This window comes from Hyla sarda, chromosome 2, assembly GCF_029499605.1.
Source record: "Hyla sarda isolate aHylSar1 chromosome 2, aHylSar1.hap1, whole genome shotgun sequence".
NCBI classification, from domain to species: Eukaryota; Metazoa; Chordata; class Amphibia; order Anura; family Hylidae; genus Hyla; species Hyla sarda.
This window is the reverse complement of record NC_079190.1, coordinates 455,740,159-455,762,142: the sequence shown is the minus strand read 5'-3', so window position 1 is coordinate 455,762,142 and position 21,984 is coordinate 455,740,159. Positions and strand designations below refer to the sequence as shown.

At 42.2% G+C, this 21,984-nt stretch overlaps 1 long non-coding RNA gene across 1 annotated transcript in view; it reads left to right on the top strand.

The window, feature by feature from the left end:
* The first annotated feature begins 9,011 nt into the window (after window positions 1-9,011).
* Window positions 9,012-21,984, top strand: part of LOC130357049 (uncharacterized) — a 103,218-nt gene continuing 90,245 nt past the window's right edge. The window contains exon 1 of the long non-coding RNA XR_008889086.1: window positions 9,012-9,130. This is a non-coding gene — a long non-coding RNA (uncharacterized LOC130357049). The remainder of the gene's footprint in view (window positions 9,131-21,984) is intronic.

Here is a 21,984-nt window from a genome sequence, read left to right as displayed (position 1 = left end):
CAAAATGACCTCCAGCAGGCCACAAATGTGAATGTGTCCACTCAAACGGTCAGAAACAGACTCTATGAGGATGGTATGAGGGCCCGACGTCCACATGTGTGGGTTGTGCTTACAGCCCAACACCATGCAGGACATTTGGCATTTGCCAGAGAACACCAAGATTGGCAAATTTGCCACTGGCACCCTGTGCTCTTCACAGATGAAAGCAGCTTTACATTGAGCACATGTGACAGACGTGACAGAGTCTGCAGATGCCGTGGAGAACGTTCTGCTGCCTGCAACATCCTCCAGCATGACCGGTTTGGTGGTGGGTCAGTGATGGGGGGGTGGCATTTCTTTGGGGGGCCATACAGCCCTCCATGTGCTTGCCAGAAGTAGCCTGACTACCATTCGGTACAGAGATGATATCCTCAGACCCCTTGTGAGGTGCTGGTGCGGTTGGCCCTGGGTTCCTCCTAATGCAAGACAATGCTAGACCTCATGTGGCTGGAGTGTGTCAGCAGTTCCTGCAAGAGGAAGGCATTGATGCTATGGACTGGCCCACCCGTTCCCCAGACCTGAATCCGATTGAGCACATCTGGGACATCATGTCTTGCTCCATCCACCAACACCATGTTGCACCACAGACAGTCCAGGAGTTGTCCAGAACATCCCTCAGGAGACCATCTGCCACACCATCAGGAGCATGCCCAAGCATTGTAGGGAGGTCATACGCGCACGCGGAGGCCACACACACTACTGAGCCTCATTTTGACTTGTTTTGAAGGACATTACATCAAAGTTGAACCAGCCTGTAGTGTGGTTTTCCACTTTGATTTTGAGTTTGACTCCATATACAGACCTCCATGGGTTGATTTGATTTCCATTGATCATTTTTGTGTGATTTTGTTGTCAGCACATTCACTATGTAAAGACAATAGTATTTTATACGATTAGTTCATTCATTCAGATTTAGGATGTGTTAGATTAGTGTTCCCTTTATTTTGAGAAGTGTATTTTATCCCTTTGAAAGGCCCCTTTTTCCATTTTCCAATGTATAAAACCCCTAGTCAATAGACATTACAGTATGAGCAAGCCATGGATTCCTAAGACTGCACATCCACTGGGGAGAGGCACAGCGTGATTCCACTATTAACTCGCTTTACAGGTGCAATATCCTTTCAACAGTAATTCATTTTAGACTTTATTGATCTGGGAAGAATTAGACCAGTAACCAAGGTAAAAAGATTTAACCAACTGCTTATCTGTGAAGAGAATCTCAGAGGACTCGACAGACTGCGAAAGACAGTAAAAGCCGAGTTCAGCTGAATTACTACACACGCAGTAAAACAAGGACACATATTGTACATGGAAGGCCATTAAGAATGCAAACTGCGGCGTTGTCTTCTGACATTCATAAAATGGTCAGGCTGCCTCCAATCCCCTTGAAGTTTACAGATTTCAAGTCCAAAATATAATTATTTTTCTTTAAAACAGATTTCATGGTTTAGTTTTTATGTGTGCTTATATATCCTGGTTCAGGTTAAGGCTGTGTTCACACCTGAGTCTGACGTTCCATTGGAATCCTCCATTGTATCTTTCTTAAAAAATGCTGAACAAAATAGGATTTACTAGAAGCTACTTCTCAGTAGCGGAACAGGGCCTTGTGATGTATTAATACCTTGTGCTCCCTGGTCACGGTCCAAGTGTATAATGCTTGCTCAAGAGTGCTTCATAGCCGGTGAGCAGCCGAAACTCACCGCTAATGCCGGACATCAGCATGATTGAAAACCCTTTAGATGTCACAATCAAAATCGATTGCAGCATCTAAAAGTACTAAAATAATGTTGAAGGCTGGATAGGGGTTCTAATCAGAATACATGATGGGCAGAGGTACCTGCCTCCGTGGCATCCCAATGACGCTCTGCTTTTCCTGTCTGCTTCGGCAGGCTGAGAAACACAACTGATCAATGCTGTGCTTATGTGGACTAAAAGATATTGAATAGAATAAAAAAAGAAGTATTGATAATTGTGAATAAGCATGAATAAGCCCCTCCCCTAAGAAAAGTTTAAAACACCTGTCCTTTATTTCTAATGTTTCTAATAAAATAAGATTAACAAAAATAAACATATCAGATATCACCACAAAAATGCCTGAACTAATAAAATGTAACCGTGACGTAAGCATAATCCTTGCACCAGCCCTGACCATGGCGCAATTAAAATCCTAACAGAGCCCAGTGTTATAATGGCCGCTGCCCGAACTATAAGGATGCATCCCCATCTTGTTACTTTAGCTTTGCCTCAGCTGGTTGGCTTTACCCTGTGCTCAAACAGGCTTTATATATTTTTAGTGGCATGCTACAGTATCAGTGTAGAGCACCAAATAATGTACATACAGAAGCATTGCCGCTCTCTTGGCCTTTTCCAGGCCAGGTGCAAGAGCACATGGGCAAGTAAATGAACGGTAGTGAGCAGCAATACATACTGGGGGAGATTTATCAGAGGAAAAGCTGACTAGTTACCCATAAATATGTTTAAAAAAAAAGCCTCTGACAAATAAAAGAAGCAATCTAATTGGTCGCTATGGACATCTAGTCAACTTTTATTCTGCACATGTTTTGTTACATCTCCCCCACACTGTATGCATCGCTGCTCACTTTACACCCAATAATAAGTGCACAATAAGGAATCTGGAGTGCCAACTCTAGGCATAAAGCGGTTGAACTCTTTGACTATGTTTCCTAACCAGGGTGCCTCCAGCTGTTTGCAAAACTACAACTCCCAGCATGCAATGGCCGGAGGCACCCTGGTTGGGAAACACTTGCCTACAGGGAATGTAGCTTCAAAGAGTTATACCAAAAACCCAGCCTGCAACATTTGTATCTGGAAATTAAAATGGCACCCCTTGTGGCTATAGTACCTCTCACAAATTATTTGATAAGTTTAGTGACAAATGTGCTATATAACATAACTGTACATAGTAAGGAAAATGAATAATCCTTCCGTACGATGCTTCTGTATTGTAAACATTTCCAAGGCTACGTACATGTCATTGAGAAATAGTGCCAGTGAAGCACTGTAGGGAGCGACGTGACGAGAACACAACCGGGATGATGGGCACCCCTTCACTAACCTCTAGCAGATGTAATTTAATTGGGTTGTCAATCTCTTTTGCGAATGAGGAGATAAAGCTGTCAGGTGCAGCATGTAAACTACATAGGGTGAAGGTAGGACTCTCCAACCCAACCATGAGAAAACACAAGACGGCATGCTATCGATATCGTCTTTGCCTCTTAACCATGTTGCTTTCTTCTTACACGATGACATATTTGTAGTATTCTACTCCATTAGCATGAAATAAACAACGTCTTACTGAAATACAATCTGCAAAGTTTCTTCAACGTCTTGTATAGCGGTATTTTTATAACTCTCTTACACATTATCAATTTGAAACGCATAAAGTATATGTATCACTGTGACGGTTGTTGTTCTGTGGCCTTTCACACATCTGTGCAAATGGGAAAATAATATCCTGAATTGAAAGCTAAACATATAAACATGGTGTATTGCAGGTACAGAATTTAGTGCCAGCTTGTTTTCATTTCTATATTGGCAAATAAGTTACTTGAGGCTCCTGGTATCCACTGCTATCAACCTACCACATGGTACTTACAATGCTGGTGTTTTCTGATTTGGCACCTCAGCCGTACTATCTCTGCATAATCTATAGCTACAACATTACAAGAGCATAAACTGGATATGATAGATACTTTTAAATACGTAAAGAGAATCAACACGGTAAAGGAGGAGAGTATATTTAATTGAAGAAAAACTACCACAAGAGGGCATAGTTTTATATTATTGGGGCAAAGGTTTCTGCAGTAACATGAGGAAGTATTACTTTACTGAGAGAGTAGTGAATGCATGGAATAGCCTCCCTGCAGAAGTGGTAGCTGCAAATACAGTGAAGGAGTTTAAGCTTAAAGTCATAAGGCTATCCTTCATATTAGATGGGATAGGCATAAGGCAACCCTTCAGATAACATAGGGCCAGGGACTAGTCATAGTATATAGAATATTGGGCAGGCTAGATAGACTGAATGATTCTTATCTGCTGACACATTTTATGTTTCTAACATTTTGACGTTACTCATACAAGTCAAAAGTTGAGTTTTTACGAAGTCTCAGTCCTGCTGGGTTTGTGAGTAACAGCAAGTTACAGTGCTTGGCAGTGCGCACCTCTGTCCCCGGCTGTCACTCAAACCCAACCCTTTCACAGCATAAAACTATGAAGAGAAAAAGGTCGTAATTGTAGAATGGAGTGTGCTCCTGCTCACTTCACTGTTTATAAATAGGGGACGCTGCAGGTCTTAGGACTTAGACCTGCTGCAGTCTCAGCTTGACAGTGATGTTTTAATGACAGGTAACAGCAACAGTAAGTAACAATTATTAAAGGTATGTATAACAATGCCAGAGCCTACATGGCAGTGCTAAATAGACGAAAGCTACAAACTTGTCATTCCCTAGAAAAAGTTACAATGTTCTTGCATATAAACGGGCCCCCTCAACCTCTGTGGGCCATACTAGAATGCTGTGTCTACTTCTTCTAAAATTACGTTGACGCACCCTTGGGTTTTTAGTGGAAATGGGCATAGAAACAGTTGTAGGAACTGATATAAATTATTCAATGTCAGAAGGTTTCCTATAGATAGGGCAGAGGTATCAGTTATACCTAGAGCCTGGTGTCTCGAAGGCGACTCTGTAGGTGAGGAGTGCTTACAGAGCTTAAAGTTTGGACTGTTGGTTAAACTGACAATACATATACAATAGCTTTTGGCTGAACGTTATGTGTTCTGAAGAGAAGGAAGAAAGGTCCTTCCAGACAGCTCCAATGGTGGATTATTTCCTTGAGAACAAAAGAGTTGGGCAGTTGAAATCCAACATTCATGCCTACTTATTGGTCTGTGGAGAGGCCATGAATCATTTAGTCCCAGAAAACCCCCATAATGGCCACATATTGCCCACTGATGAGCCTTCTTGTTGCCACATTGTCAAACTGCATAGATGCCACAAGAATAAACAATAACATGTAAACACAATGTTAAAATGTTAAAACAGTTTAAGTACAATACAAAACATAATTTTCTGCAAATAAAGGAGCATCAAACCAAACTTTCTGTAAGGGGATACCTATGGGGCCGGTGAAGTGCCATATTTTGGGTTTTGCCATGGAATGTGTTACATGACTCAGCACTTTCCAGTGCTGGACTAAGGCTGCTTTATTGGCTGACACGCCCACTACCTTTGGTTCTTGGGGGGGTTGTGTGCGTCACACATGACCACCTATACTGTGTGTGTACACTGAACACTATTCTCTTCAGTGTGTGTTTGGCTCCCACAGCATTCATTCCGCTATGGGGATCACGCTTGCAGGGGAGAAGCAGAGCTGACAGCTTCTCCGACCCGCAAACACAATGTCCCCATTGGGAACATGATTGATATGCGACCCGCGGGCGCATCTCTGCTTCTCCCTCTGGGGACCACACTTGTGAGGGAAGAAGCTGAGCTTACAGCTTCTCCCCCTACCTCTGCCCCCCCCCCTGCAAGCACCCCCACATCGGGGAATAATTGATATGTGACCCGCGGACGCTGCCCTGCTTCTCCTCCCGCAAGTGTGATCCCCATAGCGGGGAATGAATGCTGGGGAGCCAAACACACACTGAAGAGAACAGTGTTACACACACATTACAGGTGGTCATGTAACACGCGCAAGAACCAATGGTAGAGGGCGGGTGTGCGCGTGTCAGCCAATAAAGCAGCCTTAGTCCAGCACTGGAAAGTGCTGAGTCATGTAACACATTCCATGGTAAAACACAAAATATGGCACTACTCCTGCTCTGCCTATAGGCAAAATAGGCAGCCGCCAGAGCCGAGATGATAGGGGATCTTAAGATTGGTGTTATTGAGGACAGTAGAACTTTTCTCACAGATGGAGGCAAGATATACTGATGGCCTGCAATGGCAGTACTTCCGGCGTGTTCCCGGTGGCTGCGCTCAGCGGATCTCCTCGGCATGCCTGCTGCTCTTGTGTTGGGCCCACTGTGAAGATGTTTACTATGTTCATGCACTTTATTATATTCATTATGTTTGTTACATTCATTATGTTATTTATGTACTATACCTTTAAGGAAGAGATGCAGTAGTTACCAGTTGACCCTATCTGCCCAATGGGGACCCCCAAATTCTCCTGCATATAGAGTAGGGGGGAGGAGTTGCCCCAGTTGAGGTTTGGACTGCAGTGTGGAAAGGAGGAGGAAGACATTTTTGTGAATACTGAGGGAAGCCTAAGAAAAATCTTAGGCAATCAAGTCAGCCCCACCATTCTGCAAGTGTTCTCCGTACAGTGGTGAGTCAAGCCCTGGCTGTGTTAGTCATTGGACCTTGTCTAAATCCTAGTCAGCGTGGGATATCTTCAAGTATCAAATCTCAAGTCCATATAATTCCAGTGGGTGAAAAGCACCATAAGTCCCAGCAAGGAAGCAGGGCTCTAAATAGTTACACTGCATGCCTTCTACTCTGCTACGTACTGTCTGTTGTACCATCTACACCTGCTCAGTAAAAGACAGTTATCCTTAACCCGACGTCTCTGTGTTTCTTACTCCCCGTGTCTGACCCAGGAGAAGCTGTCTCCACCTCGGACCATGTATAGGCTAACGGTGCCCTTGGTTCACAAATTAACAAGAATCGCTTGCACCCCTGTGGCACCACAGTCACTGAAAGGGAATTATGGAACAAAGGTGCCCCTACCATGTCTTCTTAAACCAGGACTAAATCCTGGCTCCTATTATGAGGCCTGAAGTTCTACATGATAATGAAATCCTATGCCACAATAGGTATCATCTTTAACACATCATAAAGTAACTTGCATCATTTAGAAAATAAATGTATTTTTCACATGAAGAAAGACAAATGATCTTGCTGGTGATTGGTTTTGTAGTTAATGAGTGGATCTGATGAATCTAAATGTTTTATGAGTGATTAATGCGTTTCTCTCCCACTGCTCAATCATCAGAACACTGGCAATAGAGAAACAATTAGAAGAAAGTAGGAAATATCTTAAAGACACGATGTTGTGCCAGCCCCTAATGGAATGGTCTCTTGCCATTTTTACTTAGAAAACAAACATTTAGCTTTTTTACTGGTGCGGTATGTTTTCATTTCATGGGTTGTTTCGGCTTCGGAAAATTGTTGGCAGAAAGTGACGGGCCAGGCTTCCAACTATAATCAATTGTATTCAAACCATAATCTATGAACAAAGGAGACTATGACAAGGAAGGCATGTAATGTACGGGGAGCGGGGAACGTGCAGCTGTACAGGTAAACTTGGAATGAGATCAGAAGTTGCTGAATGACTCAAACACATAGACTCAATGGAATTAAATAGTTCTTCCTTCAGCATGATGGATGCCTTAATATATATGTCATTGTGCATTTTATTTAGCTATTTATCAAGTCTGTCTTTTGGAAAATAAGGCTGGCAGCCAATGTGGCCACTCTCACAGGTCCAACACCGATTTTCTCCAATCTCTCCTTAAAGGGATATTCCGTCGGAAAACATCTTATGCCCTATCCGCTGTGGAACCTCAGTCATCTGGTACACGGAGTGAACTCTGCTCTATGAAGGATGACTGGCGACTATAGCTGCCACACCCCATCCATTCATGTCTATGGCAGGAGGCTTGATGGCTACATATTAACCGTCCTCTCCCATAGACATGAATGGAGAAGGCATGGCGTGACGTCAAGCTTGAAGCTTTTGTGTTCCCGATGTTGCCACTGTAGGCCCGGAGATTGCGGAGGTACCTAATTGGGTGTATGAAAATGGGTTTTCTATATTACTAGTGTTATGCAGATAATTAACTTCCATAACAGGATTTCAAGACAGACGGATGACAGCTAAGTATTGGTTTCGTGGATTTCCCAATGGTTTCCCAGAAACAGTTATTATAGGAAGGGATTTTGCCAACTCTTGAGAATGGGTTTCCTTCCTTAGTTCTCAGTACTCTTAAAGTCTATTCACACGGCAGATTTTCCACCTGCGGAGTACCACCTCAAATTAAAGCCCATAGACTTCTATGGGATTCCGCACTCCCAAGCGGAATTCCGCAAGTGGAAATTCAGAAGTGTGAACTTAATTTGAGGCAGAATTCCGCTGTGTGAATAGACCCTTAGACTTCAATGCAAAGAGCTGAGAACATGTGCTCTGCCATCAGTTTATTTACTTTGCATCTGGACGCAGCAGCCAATTGCTCATAAGCCATACATGCATATCCACACCACCGAGGAGAACATCAATGATCCTTTTAATCTGCTGAACCTTGGTAAATCCACAGGAACAATATGGCAGGTCAGCTGATCACAATGGAGACGACCAGAATATCCTACTCCTCCTGGCACTTATGTCACAAAACATTTCAGGTCTATTTCCACTTCTCCAAGCAGTTTCCCCAAAAAGTCACGTGATGTAAGTGCCAGGAGGAGTAGGATAATCTGGCTGAACTGATACTGTACTTGTGGATTTATCATTTATGATCCTTAATGTATGGATATGCATTTATCCATAGTCAGTTCCAGGGTAGACTGCTGTATTACATGTTTGCACTGTTGTTACAGGATATGGTGGAGATCTCACATGCAGATGTCACAGATTTCTCAGTTGTGTAATTAAAGGGGTACTCCAGTGTTTTAGCACTTATGTCCTATTCACAGGATAGGGAAGAAGTATCTGATCGCGGAATGTGAGGTCCAACTGTTGGGACCCCCGCAACCTCTTGAACAGAGCCCCATCTCTGCTGGCTCAACTTATCCAGATAAGTAGTCTTCTTCCTCAGCGTTACAACCCCACCTTTGGTGTCACAGCATAGAGGATAAGTGCTAAAACACTGGAGTACCCCTTTAAGGTCTCTGTCTTTCTCTGTTGTTGCAGAAGATAATTGCCACCATATGTTGCAAAACAGAGACCAAGAGGTCCCAATTCTACACACTAATAAGGCATATTCTCCAAAAAGGCACAAACAGAATGGAATCTGCTCTTTAGAGAAACAAAAGGTTGCCTTCACACATTGACCGTGATTTACTAAAAGTGGAGTGTAGGTTTCTTTGTGTGTTTTAATTTCCTACAAAAAAATTTCCACAGTATTTACTAAGGTTTCCCTACATTTTGCACTTTTCCCTATGCTTTTTTACACATGATCTGATCTGTAGGGTTTTCCTCAGCTCAAATCCACTACATTTTCTGTGGAAACCTTAGTAAATATGCCGGGGTTTTGTAAAAATGTCAGGAACATGACCCTTTTTGGTGATCACACCCCCTTTCACCAATAACCAAACCCCTATTTCAGGTTTTTTCAGTAAAATGGAGAGTTAGTCGTTTTTTTTTTCAATTCTTGGCGCCCATTCTAGCGCAGACAGAATTTCTGGCGCACAACCCGACAAAACATATCGGGTTTACAATAGTAAATCAGGGCCAATATGTTGGGTTTTTGTAAAATTGTCGGAACACGCCCCTTTTTCTGTGACCATGCCCCTTTTCCACTTTCAGACACGCCCCTTTTCTGTTTTTCTCAGTAAAATGGAGAGTTGGTCGGGTTTTTCATTTCTGGGCAAGACAGAATTCTGGCGCAATGAGACAGAATCTGTCGCACAACCGGACAAAACATGTTGGATTTACAATAGTACATCAGGGCCATTGTGTATGGATAAAAGGGTTTGTGTGATTAGGCAAAGAAATTTTTTGTGTTTTTCAAATATAAATGATCGAAAGTTACTGAAAAACACTTCAATTTTGAAAACCCAAATTGCATAGTGCCAGAAGTAGAGCTTCTCGGATAAGTTGTGATGTTTCAACACCAATAGTGAGCTTCATTCTCCTCCCTGTGCTTCCTGAAATAATGAAGGCGCTAGCTGTCTGGCTATGTTTCTTGGCTAAGTCCAAATAACAACAGCACAATTATGTTCCTAGATAGAAAGTATGATCATAGGATAGCCCATACAATTAGAGCACCATTAGACTCACTAGACCATCTTAGTAATACACGTGTGTAGGGCAAATGTATGCTGACCATACGCCAACTGAATTCATCTGTGTAGGTGAGTATACATTTGAAACATAACTCCCGATTTCTTTAAAAAATTCTTCCGGATTTATTTCCTCGTTTCTTTATTCATATTGCACATCGGCTTGTCTCACAAGACTTTTTATGACAGCATTTTAGCAGCATAGACCATAGTTTCACCAGTCATGGCACAACATTTCAGGGGCGGACCCCCTTATTCATGCGCATTGACTGCTGGGAGCTTGAACACCTAAGTAAGGATTCCACAACTGCGTATAATAAACAAAGCTTTACAGAATTTTAAAGTGCACATTTTTTTAGAAGTTTTTCATAACTTATAAAACGCTACATGGAACTTACAAAAATGCATTAAAGCTACATTGTTCATTCATACCTTTCGGTATTAATGTTTCGAGTTCTGTAATCCAAAATGTCTTGCGTTAGAGCAGGTGTTTCCGATTCAGATTTTCATTTGTGTGAACACTAACCTGTTCCACAACTTGCCACCGTAACTCAGAAATTTGATGACCTTGTTGTTTAAAGTGCCATGCGACTGTGGTTTCACCATATTTATTGGATGTTATGTCTGTCTCATCCTGTTCATTTTTCAAGGCATGTTCAATCGTACTTTTATATTTCTTGATGTCTGCCCAATGTAGTATTTGCCACAGGGGCATTTTAGTAACTAAATACATTACTCAAGTTGCAAGTAAAAAACCTCTGACATTAATTTTTTGTCCTTTTGTGGGGTGATGGATAATGTCCCCTTTAATGTGAAAATAATGTACCATATTTTTGTTCTATTTTCAGTAAACTCCAATACTCCAATACTAGGCGGTAACAGGCTGGCGTTATTAAGGCTGGGGAGGGCCAGTAACAATGGTCCTCTCCCATCCTGGTAACGTCAGGCTGTTACTGTTTGGTTGGTATTTGGCTGAGAATAAAAATAGGGGGGACCCTATGTGTTTTAATTTAAATATTTAATTATTTATAAAAAATAAAAATTAAAAATAAAACGCATAGGGTCCCCCCTATTTTTATTCTCAGCCAAATACAAACCAAACAGTAACAGCCTGACATTACCAGGGTGGGCGAGGACCATTGTTACTGGCCCTCCCCAGCCTTAATTATGCCAGCCTGTTACCGCCTAGGCCCAGGAGCGCCATTTTTGACGCTCCGGGCCTGTTGCTACCATCTCTTCCCGGCACCCCTGTGGCGTTGGGTACCGGGGTAATAATTGGGGGTTAGGGTTAGCTGTTTTTGTGGCTAACGCTAAGCCCAGCTAAGTAATGGACTCCATCTATAAGACAGCTTCCACTACTAAGCCTGTCAAGTAAAGTAAGGAAAAAACACAACAGGTTAAAAAAAAAATTATTACAAAAAACACTCCCCCACAAGCCCTCGTCATCGAAGTAGTCCACCGAATCCGAAGGAGTCCACAGGATACACGGATCTGAAATGAGAAGTAGAGATGAGCGAACTTACAGTAAATTCGATTCGTCACGAACGTCTCGGCGCGGTAATTGATGACTTATCCTGCATAAATTAGTTCAGCTTTCAGGTGCTCCCGTGGGCTGGAAAAGGTGGATACAGTCCTAGGAGACTCTTTCCTAGGACTGTATCCATCTTTTCCAGCCCACCGGAACACCTGAAAGCTGAACTAATTTATGCGGGATAAACCATCAACTGCCGAGCCGAGAAGTTCGTGACAAATCAAATTTACTGTAAGTTCGCTCATCTCTAATAAGAAAAAAAATGGGTTAGCACATTTATTATCCCCTGCTCGCACATCTCCCGCCCCGCACGACTACAACTCCCAGCATGCCCTTACAGCAGGGACATGCTAGGAGTTGTAGTTGTGTGGTGCAGGAGATGTGTGGGCAAGTGACAAGCGTGTCTCCTGCCCCCAGCTGCAGGACTACAACTCCCAGCATGCCCTTACAGTAAGGACATGCTGGGAGTTGTAGTCCTGCAGCTGGGGGCAGGGGACAAGCTTGTCATTCGCCTGCACTGCACAACTACAACTCTGAGCATGTCCTTACAGTAAGGGCATGCTGAGAGTTGTAGTCCTGCAAAGGGAGCCCGGGGACACACACACAGAGAATCACACACAGTCACACACACACAGTCACACACAAACACACATAGAGTCACACACAGACAGAGACACACAGACAGAGATAGAGGCAGACAGAGAGACAAACACACACACTCGCCCATCCAGCGCAGCGCTCCTCCTCTCCGGGTGCCCTGCAAGTGACGTCACTGACGGAGGGACGTCAGGCCGGCGCAACCGAAGACGTAGGAGCGGAGGCCGGGCACAGTTCAGGTGAAGGCCGGGGGGCTGGGGGGATTAGAGGGGTACTGGTGGGGGCAGAGGCCGGGCACAGTGCAGGTGAAGGCCGGGGGGCTGGGAGGAGTAGAGGGGTACTGGTGGGGGCGGAGGCCGGGCACAGTGCAGGTGAAGGCCGGGGGGCTGGTTGGAGTAGAGGGGTACTGGTGGGGGCGGAGGCCAGGCACAGTGCAGGTGAAGGCCGGGGGGGGGGGGGTGCTAATCATGTCACTGTTCCGGTCGGGTCCTCTGATTGGCTGCTGGTCCTGGCCAATCACAGGACCCAGCGGGAAATGTGAAATGACAACAGGGGATTTAGGAGTCTGTGGCGCCGGTATATGTTATAAGGAGCCCAGGCTGACATTACAGTGCAGCCGCCCGGGCTCCTCATACTGCCTCCCCGCTACCCTCACTTAATAATGATGGGGACACTGATATACATCCCCCCCTTGTCTCCCGCCCGCGCCTCTCAGCTCCCGCTGCTACGAGACTACAACTCCCAGCGTGTCCTCACTGTAAGGGCATGCTGGGACTTGTAGTCTTGCAACGGTTAGCAGACAGATGGGAGTTGTGTGGCGCTGGCAGGTGAGAGGGGGGGGGGGGGGGGATGTAAATCACTGCAGTGTCCCTGTAGCGAAGTAAGGGTAGCGGGGAGAAAGTATGTCAGAGCCCGGGCGGCAGTAGCTTTTCCTGCTCCATGTTGGAGCTGGAGTAAATATAGTAAATTTTTAAGGCAGTTGCGACTTTTTATTGAGCAGCTGCGACTGTCGCAGTTAATGAATACCTGACTAAAGCAAATCCATTTTGAAAAATTAACTACGTAAGCAAGTTTGAATTTTCTTGCTTTTCTTGTTCTTCACGCAAATTGTCGCACGAAAACACACGTAGTCGCAGTTGCGACAATTTTGCGACAATTATAGTAAAGAAAACCTGACTAAACCCCTTGATAAATGTCCCCCTTTGTCTTTTTCTGATATTACTCTTTTTTATTATATGCTTTATCTATGAATGTTTTGACTATTTTAGTGCCCACTTTGTCATATTCTTCATCTGTGATAGTAATCTTATGTGCACGGATAAATTGACTTCTTGGTAAGCCCTTAAAAACTGAAGGGGAATGAAAACTATTTCTATGCAACATATTATTCCTATCTGTAGGCTTAGTGAATAATGTAGTTTCAAATCCTGATTCAGTTTTTTTAACTTTGACATCTTAAAAATGTATAATGGTAGTGTCATAACTGATAGTAAATTTGATTGTATTATGTATTAAGTCCCTTCTTTATTTGAACTGAACCAGACAGCCAGCCCCCTCATACACCTCATACACAGGACATGGGAGGAAGTTCTCCGCCTGGGTGAGAACATCGCAGCTTACAGAAGAAGATTGACTTATGGGATCACACAATGGGGATCAGACCACCTGTATAGTTTTCAGTGGCAGCAATGTGGTTTTGACTACTGTCTCCTGATCAGCCAACCACATGTAGCAGCTAATGCCACTTAATTTTGCTGTAAGCAATACTCACCATTAAAATCCAGATTTATTCCAAGAACATACAGACGATCAAGTTCTTTACCCTTTTTAAAGCAAAGCAAGAGATGGATACTGTATGTTATAGTACTCATCCACACTCAGAAGCACTGCACCCTGCCTCTTCCATCCTACAGGGTCTAACACTAAATGACTTAGGGTTACTAAATCACGCAGGTATGTGAAATTATATAATACTAGAAGGTTATCTGTTCAGTAGGAGAACCATGTGTTCAGGCAAACACCACTCTTGATGTTTTTCAGTAAGTGCAAAGTTCCTTAATAAATGGAGAAATAGAGACTGTTTGTTTCACGATATATTACAAAATGTATCATCTTAATATATACTATTGATTTATGGAAAAATAAACAGTAAATAAGATTTTCGAAAAAATTCCAGGATTCAACCATTGCATTTCATTTAGAGTTAACTGGAAATATTTAAAGGGTACCTTTCATCAAAAAAACTTTTGATATATTATAGATTAATGTATGCAGAATAACTTTCCAATAGCATGTTATTAAAAAATATGCTTCTATTTAATTTTCCACTTTGAAAAAATGACCACTAGGGGTCTCCCTACCAGCCCTTTTTTTTTTTATAGATTTCAGACTCATGCACAAGTCCTAAATCTCAGACTGCATCCGGGACACAGACAAGCGCAACATTGCTCCCTGGCAGTGAGCAGTGGTGAGTTTGTGTGTTTTCCGGATACAGTCTGAGATTTAGGACTCCAGCATGAGTCTGAAATCTATAAAAAAAAGGGCTGGTAGGGAGACCCCTAGTGGTCACTTTTTCAAAGTGGAAAATTAAATAGAAAGAAGCATATTTTTTTTTATAAAATGCTATTGGAAAGTTATTCTGCATATATTAATCTATAATATATCAAAAGTTTTTTTGATGAAAGGGACCCTTTAATGTTAATTAGGGATAAGTGAATCGAAAGTGATGAATCCGAATTCGTTACGAATTTCAGGAAAATGTTTATTCCCATTGCTTCATTAAACTCCATTTAGTGTGGTCCAGGCTCCATGGCATCTAAAATAGCGGATCCACATGTGAGGACATGGGGCAAGGAATCCTGGGAAGGCGGGTAGGCAGGATGACCCTTAATCACATGCAGCATACAGCCTATCAGCAGACAGCCACCCCTGTGATGTCACAGCCCTATATAATCGGCAGCCATCTTGCGGCCAGTCACTTCAGCCTTTTATTTTAGAGAGAGAGGGACAGACAGCAGTGTGTGTTGCTCATTAGTATACTCATCCCACCCTCACTGTCAGCTTCTGGCCCCACAGTCCCAACAACAGGGAATGAATGAATTGCCAGCTGCAGCGCGCTGTCCCCACATCAGGGAACTAGTCATATGTGACACGCGGGAGCTGCTCTGCTTCCTGACCCCCACCCCCCCCAAAGAATGTCCCCGCAAGGGTTAACTGTTGGCCGCAGCAGCGCTGTACATTCTCCCTACCCTGGGGAATGAATGAATTGTGAGAGCAGCTTCTGTTCTCTGATCAGAAGCCCTGCACCCGCGCTCACAAATCATTCATTCCCCGACGTGGGGAGAAAGTACAGCGCTTCTGCGGCTCACAGTTAAAGGACATCTGTACTAATGAATGTGACCTATTCCTGTGCCGGGGCTGCAAAAATAAACAAAATAAACGTTGACTCACCTTCCTATGCTCCCCCGTTGCTACAGTAACGGCTTCACGGTCCTTTGCTGCGATCCTCATGCTGTCACAGAGCCGTCAACGTATCACCGGCCTCAGCGATGTCCCACCTCTGCCGGTGATAGGCTGAGCGCATGTCATGTAAGGAGCCGGCCGACACTGCGGCTGGCAATTCATTAATTCCCTGATGTGGGGACTGCCGCGGGGGGAATCATGATAGCACTGCTGCTGACATGGTACTAATTCCCCTGCCATGGGGACCGTGCGCCTGTGGGGGAATCATGATAGCCAATTCCCCCTGCGGGCGCACGGTCTCCATGGCAGGGAAGGGTTTTACATGCCAGCCACAGCGCTTATACAGGATATTCAAGCCGAGAGCTGGGCTGGCTGACAGCGGGAGGAGACATCCATCCTCCCGCAACAATTCAAGGAATATTCATTACAGAGGTGTGGAAAAGGGGCAAACCCATTGCAGGAGAAAAAAAAAACAGCAACGCCTGCAGCACTGACGTCTTATCCACCACAGTGAACAAACATGGCCGCAGGTGTGGACGACAGTCAAAAGCAACCAGAAAAACTACTGAACTTCCTTCACAGAAAAGAGGTCAGTAAAAAACATATATGCTGTGGACAGATGTATAACATGTGAATTACAAAAGTGCTAAACTCGTTACAAGCACGTTAGATAATCATAAAACTGTGGTACCGGAGTACCCCTTTAGCAAACTATTAATATTGGCCAAGGTAGTGATCGCTAGAACATGGTTCAATCCAGGGGGACCAAAGGTAGAAAATTGGATGAATTTGGTAAGGAAAATTAAGGAGTATGAACAAGAAATGGCAAAAGATTCAAAAAGATCTTTTGGGTTTGAGCACTTCTGGAAAGATTGGACAATTAACTAAGGTTAATTAATGATGTTTGTTTACTATGGGAAATTATAAGTGGTGTTTTTTTTTTTCCCCCCTCCATCTGTTGGGTATATGGTGGTATAGGGTGAGTATGGGTTTAAAGCAAAAAGTTCCTGAAATTTGTTACTGAGGATGATTTTCTTTTTATATATAGACATTATTTTGGATTTTTTACATATATGATTGTCTGTATATGTTCTTGGAAAAATAAAGATGACTTTATAAAAAAAAAATTAATAATGTATATATATATATATGAATATACTGTATGTATGTATGTTCCCTATGGACTTCTAAACTGCTCAACCAATTTTGATCACATTTTTTAGGGAAACTATAGTATAGTCTGAGGATTGTCTCTGTTAAGTTTGGTTGCGATCGGATGAGGGGGCGTGACACTGCTGATATAACAGAAAAAAACTAATTAGTCATATAAGTTGTCCAAAAGAAAATCTGTGTTGCCCATAGCAGCAAATCATATTACAGCTTTCATTTTAACTCAACATTATAAGAAATGGCAGTGCATCTTTTATTTTTACCTTAGCAGTATAAGAAATAGCAACCAATCACAGTGCAGCTTTTATTTTACCTCATCAGTGTGAGAAATGAAAGCTGAGCTGTGATTGGTTGCTATTAGCAACAAAAATTACAGGGGAAGTCAGTGATGTGAGTCTTTATAAGAATGTGTGGTGTCCCGGTACCGCATCATATACGGTACCTATGTATGTTTGGGTCCCCATAGCCAGAGTCCCTAGGACGTAGGGATCCCTGTCACTTATTTAATCCCTTGTCGCCTCTATTTCTACTAGTAGACCAGGGGTCTATATAAGGTTAATGTAAATGTAATGATTTATTTGTAAATGGTACAAAATTATTACTTGTTTCCATAGCGTTGCAGGACCTGCGGGTCATGTGACCAGGTGAACTCTATGGTATTAAGCTTAAGGACCTTTGGAGGCCCTGTGACGTAAGCAATCCCATTACACCATGTAATGGTGAATGGCAGATCAGACCAACCATATAAGGGAGCAGCGGCCATCTTTTCTCTCTCTTGTTCCTGGGCAAGCAAGCAAGCAAGACCTGCGCAGCAATTATCGCAGTGAGTTAGGCCCGAGTCTTGCGGCGACGGCTGAACAATCTAATTATAGAGTGTATCAATTCCCAGACAATCTGCAGCATCACCGGACCTAATAATTCCCCTAAATCCGGACAGATCTGCAAATCTCTCCCTAAATTCAGAGACTGTATATCTAGCTCAAAGTCCGCTACAACTGCCAGTCACTAAGCAACCTAAGGACTGTTTGTATGAGACTGTTACTGTGCCGTGGATATTGCAAGCACTTCAGTAAAAAGTTATTCAAGTTCAAGTTCAATCTCTTTGTGGACCTTCAGTTATTTTATGCACCTATCGTTACTGGGAAGGGTGGCGATAGGCCGGAACATTGATAAAGCATACCAGCCCTCAGCCTGGCGTCACGAACTCTAGGGTTAACATTAACCCCTTCTATACCTATACCATACCACCACTAACATACACCCCCCAAGGGCTACCACAAATGGATGTATTTATGTTCCCTATGGGCTTCCAAACCGCTCAACCGATTTTGATAAAATTATCAGGGAAACTATAGTATAAGCTGAGGATTGTTTCTGTGAAGTTTGAGGGGGCTTGACACCGGTCATATAACAGAACAACTACTAGACCGATTTTGATGAAATTTTGAGGCATATGTGCAGTGCGAGTGAGACAGACGGTGTTTGGGTGAAGTCCCAATATACTCAACAATGCCACCGAAAAAAGCATCAATTGGATAAAAAAACTCCAAAGCATTGAGAATGAGGGAAAAAGAGCTGATGAAACGGAGGAACAATGCGAATCTCGGCTTGAACAAAACCGCAACAGAGCATCAACACCGAGAGCCACTGAAACGGAGGAACAACGTGAATCACGGCTTGAACAAAACCGCGACAGAGCTTCAACGCCGAGGGATGCTGAAAAGGAGGAACAACGTGAATCTCGGCTGGAACAAAACCGCGACAAAGCTTCAACGCTGAGAGCCACTGAAACGGAGGAACAACACGAATCTCGGCTTGAACAAAACCGCGACAGAGCATCAAAGCACAAGGGCAATTATTAACTATTGCTGGATTGAATTTGGAAAATTCTTGTTTTTCACATGGCCAGTTGTATGTTGCTTGCTCGCGAGTTGGCGCACCCAAAAGAATTATACATTTATACTCCAAATAAAACGACCAAAAATATTGTGTATCAGTTAGCATCACAATAAAATAAAGAAAATGTTATTCACAGTTGACGTTAAATATGTGTGTTTTTTCTTGGGCATGGCAACGCGCTGGGTACCATGAGTATCAAATAAAAGTATATAATAGTTAAATTAACCCTAACCTGCACCCATGTGTAAAGGATGGGGTTTTTGTCTTAAGTCCCATGCAAGTATATAGAACTTCTGGTACCTTACTCCACAAGCTCCGCTCTGCATCTCCTATTAGGACAAAATATGAGGACAGGATATGAGGTCGGAATATGAGGAGGGGATTTGGGGTCGGGATATAAAGAGAGCATATGGGGTCAGGATTTAAAGACAGGATATGAGGATAAAAGCTTCCTCCTTTGTTGCTTTTCCTCCCCCACAAGGATTAGGTCGGGAAAAACCGGGCAGTGCCGGGTACTCAGCTAGTGTAAAATAAAAGCAAAAACACTTGATTTTAAGACCGAGAAATACATTGTATGCATCACTACAATAATATTCCACTACCTGCCATGACAAATGATGGAAATGCACACAAGTAAAATCAAAGATAATTCAATTAAAATTGAGACTGAAAGTTAATAATTCTATATGTCTGACATCGTGTAGGTGTTGAGAAGATGTGTAAATAAATGGAGCACACAAGATGAGTTGTTTAATGACTCACATCCTATCTCCCCACAGGCAGAGTCTTGTCTTCCCCCATTTACCAGTAAAACATCATTTCCCTTTGTTATAGTTGTGTAATTACACATTATTTAGTTATAGACATATTAATTGGTCTTGAACATCTCTGATCTCTAATCTCATGAAAGCGAATACACGTCAAACATTTTGGCTTTGTAGAATAAAGTTAAATTATGGTGTTTTTATAGAGGCTGCATTGTGTTGTGCTCTAGGGCTGGGATTTTTGGCATGGCCCCGTTGCTTGACTTCCATTGTGTTACAATTCACATAACTTCTCTTTACCACATTGGTTCTGCTAGTGTTGACTTGCATTGCACTAGATTCAACATTGTAATGTCATTTTTGGGAAAGGGGGCTTCAAAGGTCATATATTGTTAAACTTTTGACATGTTCGTAGTAATGTAACAGATGTTGTAGTTAGTGGTGGTCTTGATGCTGAGAACTCCCACAATCACTAAAATAAAGACATACTCCGCTAAATGCCGTCCCTCTATAGGTTTTCTATGCGCCTCTACACTGCTTTTCCCTCTCTGAATTTTTTTTAAACGGGTAAAGACAATAAAAAATGAAAGGCCAAAAAAAAAAAAAAACTTAAAGGGTAGGTACCTCTCATCAAAAAAACTTTTGATATATTATAGATTAATGTATGCAGAATAACTTTACAATTGCATGTTATTAAAAAATATGCTTCTTTCTATTTAATTTTCCACTTTGAAGAAATGACCACTAGGGGTCTCCCTACCAGTCCTGACAGCAAGCATTTCAGACTCATGCTGGAGTCCTAAACTCTACGAGCTGCCTGTCTGCTTTGTTCACAAAGGAGAACACTCAGAACTGCCAGCCTGCTTTGTTCACAGCCTGTTCGGCTGTGAACAAAGCAGGCTGGCAGCTCTGAGTGTTTAGGACTCCAGCATGAGTCAGAAATGCTTGCTGACAGGACTGATTGGGAAAAATAAAATAGAAAGAAGCATATTTTTCATTAACATGCTATTGGAAAGTTATTCAACATTCATTAATCTAAAATATATCAAAAGTTTATTGGATGAGAGATACCCTTTAAAATATACAAAAAAGACAAAGCATTTGCACCAGTGAAAGTTGATATTTTTCTCCCCACATTTGACTCACAAATGTGACTTGTGAAGGCAAATGTCCGTATCAAAACTTCGTTAGGGGTTTAATAATAAAGGGGTGAATACATATGCCCTCAACACTTTTTAGATTTTTATCTGTAAATAATTTTTGAAATCCATGTAATATTTTCCCCCACTTCCATATGATTTAATACAATTCCATACAATTTAATACATTTGAATCTGTGGTTATACCATGACAAAATGTAGAAAAGTCCAATGGGTAAATACCTATGCAAAGCATTGTATACAGTATATAGTCATATAGTATTATAGATACAGTAGGTAGAACACAAAGATTGTATGGAGCAGAAAAACAGCCAAGTTCTGATTCTACACAACTAAAAAAGAGTGAATTCAAAAAATATAGAATCTAACCAACACACACGGTAAGACATATTAAATCTTATTATTTGTCAGGAACATGTTATCGTCTTGTCACTATCTGTACACTTATCTGTACATGCTTACATTGGTGTTTTTCTCTATCATTTTTACAGATAATTTAGAGAAACATCTCCAATCTAGTTTAATTGGTATTTGTGTTTTAAAGGATTTCTTTTACTTTTCACTGGCCAACTTAAAATTGTCTATTTCACAGAGTAAAACTACAGAAACCTGACAGATTCCATTGAAATCAATGAAATGCATTAAGATGTGTTAGGCTAACGTTACAATCCATTAAAAATTGGACAGTCTTAAATTAATTGGAAATGGAAGCCTTCAGTCCAGTGCATCAGGAGCCTAATACTGAGAAAGGCATTAGCTAAACAACCATCTACACACTGTACCCTATAATATGTTGTACTGTGAGTACACCAACATAGAGTACACCAACATGGCGGCACATTATGATCTGGGGGTTGAGTCATCAGATTAGGTAGGATCCCTACAGGTCACAGAATAATAGGTAAACTAGATCATGGGGCCTATTGACGACAGAATGAAAAAAGCATATGTTATAAGAAATATGTGGTAATGATAAATGATGAGAACCATATAAAGCAAAAAGCACAAAAAACGCATCTTTGAAGTATGCTAAGACAGATATAAGGTAATACGAGTAATAATACGGTAATACAAGGAATAAAAGAAACAGAAAATCTCAATCAGGTGTAGACTGCTTGGAAGGAGGTGAAAAATTGTTCCTTGCAGCCCACTGACTACACCTTTATCCTTTTCTCATTAACCCTCTCTTTAAAGGGGTACTCCGGTGGAAAACTTTTTTTTTTTTAAATCAACTGGTGCCAGAAAGTTAAACAGATTTATAAATTACTTCTATTAAAAATTCTTAATCCTTTCAGAACTTATTTGCTGCTGAATACTACAGAGGAAATTATTTTCTTTTTGGA